The sequence below is a fragment of the Ascaphus truei genome, chromosome 16 (genome assembly GCF_040206685.1).
Source record: "Ascaphus truei isolate aAscTru1 chromosome 16, aAscTru1.hap1, whole genome shotgun sequence".
Classification (NCBI taxonomy): domain Eukaryota; kingdom Metazoa; phylum Chordata; class Amphibia; order Anura; family Ascaphidae; genus Ascaphus; species Ascaphus truei.
Genome location: NC_134498.1, coordinates 32,457,823 through 32,460,497, shown reverse-complemented (window position 1 = coordinate 32,460,497; position 2,675 = coordinate 32,457,823).

The following is a 2,675-nucleotide window of genomic DNA, read 5'->3' as shown; positions in this document are numbered from 1 at the left end:
TGATCTCTCAGTTTCCTGTGATATCAGCCTCCTCCTTATCTCTGCTCTGTCTGATCTCTCAGTTTCCTGTGATATCAGCCTCCTCCTATCTCTGCTCTGTCTGATCTCTCAGTTTCCTGTGTTATCAGCCTCCTCCTATCTCTGCTCTGTCTGATTTCCCAGTTTTCTGTGATATCAGCCTCCTATCTCTGCTCTGTCTGATCTCTCAGTTTCCTGTGATATCAGCCTCCTCCTATCTCTGCGCTGTCTGATCTCTCAGGTTCCTGTGATATCAGCCTCCTCCTATCTCTGCTCTGTCTGATCTCTCAGTTTCCTGTGATATCAGCCTCCTCCTATCTCTGCTCTGTCTGATCTCTCAGTTTCCTGTGATATCAGCCTCCTCCTTATCTCTGCTCTGTCTGATCTCAGTTTCTTGTGATATCAGCCTCCTCCTATCTCTGCTCTGTCTGATCTCTGAGTTTCCTGTGATATCAGCCTCCTCCCTATCTCTGCTCTGTCTGATCTCTGAGTTTCCTGTGATATCAGCCTCCTCCTTATCTCTGCTCTGTCTGATCTCTCAGTTTCCTGTGATATCAGCCTCCTATCTCTGCTCTGTCTGATCTCTCAGTTTCCTGTGATATCAGCCTCCTCCTTATCTATGCTCTGTCTGATCTCTCAGTTTCCTGTGATATCAGCCTCCTCCTTATCTCTGCTCTGTCTGATCTCTCAGTTTCCTGTGATATCAGCCTCCTCCTTATCTCTGCTCTGTCTGATCTCAGTTTCCTGTGATATCAGCCTCCTCCTATCTCTGCTCTGTCTGATTTCTCAGTTTCCTGTGACCTCCTCCTATCTCTGTTCTGTCTGATCTCAGTTTCCTGTGATATCAGCCTCCTATCTCTGCTCTGTCTGATCTCTCGGTTTCCTGTGATATCAGCCTCCTCCCTATCTCTGCTCTGTCTGATCTCTGAGTTTCCTATGATATCAGCCTCCTCCTTATCTCTGCTCTGTCTGATCTCTCAGTTTCCTGTGATATCAGCCTCCTCCTATCTCTGCTCTGTCTGATCTCTGAGTTTCCTGTGATATCAGCCTCCTCCCTATCTCTGCTCTGTCTGATCTCTGAGTTTCCTGTGATATCAGCCTCCTCCTTATCTCTGCTCTGTCTGATCTCTCAGTTTCCTGTGATATCAGCCTCCTATCTCTGCTCTGTCTGATCTCTCAGTTTCCTGTGATATCAGCCTCCTCCTTATCTATGCTCTGTCTGATCTCTCAGTTTCCTGTGATATCAGCCTCCTCCTTATCTCTGCTCTGTCTGATCTCTCAGTTTCCTGTGATATCAGCCTCCTCCTTATCTCTGCTCTGTCTGATCTCTCAGTTTCCTGTGATATCAGCCTCCTCCTATCTCTGCTCTGTCTGATCTCTCAGTTTCCTGTGATATCAGCCTCCTCCTTATCTCTGCTCTGTCTGATCTCTCAGTTTCCTGTGATATCAGCCTCCTTATCTCTGCTCTGTCTGATCTCTCAGTTTCCTGTGATATCAGCCTCCTCCTTATCTCTGCTCTGTCTGATCTCTCAGTTTCCTGTGATATCAGCCTCCTCCTATCTCTGCTCTGTCTGATCTCTCAGTTTCCTGTGATATCAGCCTCCTCCTTATCTCTGCTCTGTCTGATCTCTCAGTTTCCTGTGATATCAGCCTCCTCCTTATCTCTGCTCTGTCTGATCTCTCAGTTTCCTGTGATATCAGCCTCCTCCTATCTCTGCTCTCTCTGATTTCTCAGTTTCCTGTGATATCAGCCTCCTCCTATCTCTGCTCTGTCTGATTTCTCAGTTTCCTGTGATATCAGCCTCCTCCTATCTCTGCTCTGTCTGATCTCTCAGTTTTCTGTAATATCAGCCTCCTCCTTATCTCTGCTCTGTCTAATCTCTCAGTTTCCTGTTTTTATAGAAAGTACCACAGTGCAAAACATTCTAGAAAAAAGTATAACGCTGGTGTGTATATGTATAGACAACATAAAGTGGTCTGTTTATCCATCCAGTGAAAGCTAAGGAAGGGGCACGTATAATAACTATATTCCTATAACTCCTTCTATTGTCCCCATATAACCTCTCCCTATAACCTCCTATTTCTCCATATAACCCCTTCCTGTGACTCTTCTTTTTGCCACATATAACCGCTCCCTATAACTCCTCTTTTTGCCACATATAACCGCTCCCTATAACACCTCCTATTACCCCATGTAACCTCTCCCTGTAACTCCTCTTATTACCTCATATGACCTCTCCTTATAACTCCTCCTATTGCTCCATATAACCGCTCCCTATAACTCCTCCTATTGCTCCATATAACTCCTCCTATTGCTCTATATAGCCGCTCACTATTACGCCTATTACCTCATATAACTGCTTCATTTAACTTCTATTTCTCCATATAACCGCTACATGTATTTCCTATTGCGCCATATAACCGCTACCTATAACTCCTGCTATTGCTCCCTATAACTCCTCTTATTAAACCATATAATCCCTCTCTATAACTCCTGCTATTGCCCCATATAACTGTAAAATGTACAATGAGCTCCCCCATGATTTGGGGGCCAATGGAACATTCCAAGAGCTGTTTATACATCTGAGTGGTTGATAGGCTGAGGGTATCCATGACAACAGCCTAAACTAATCAAATGACACAATTCCTGAAAGATC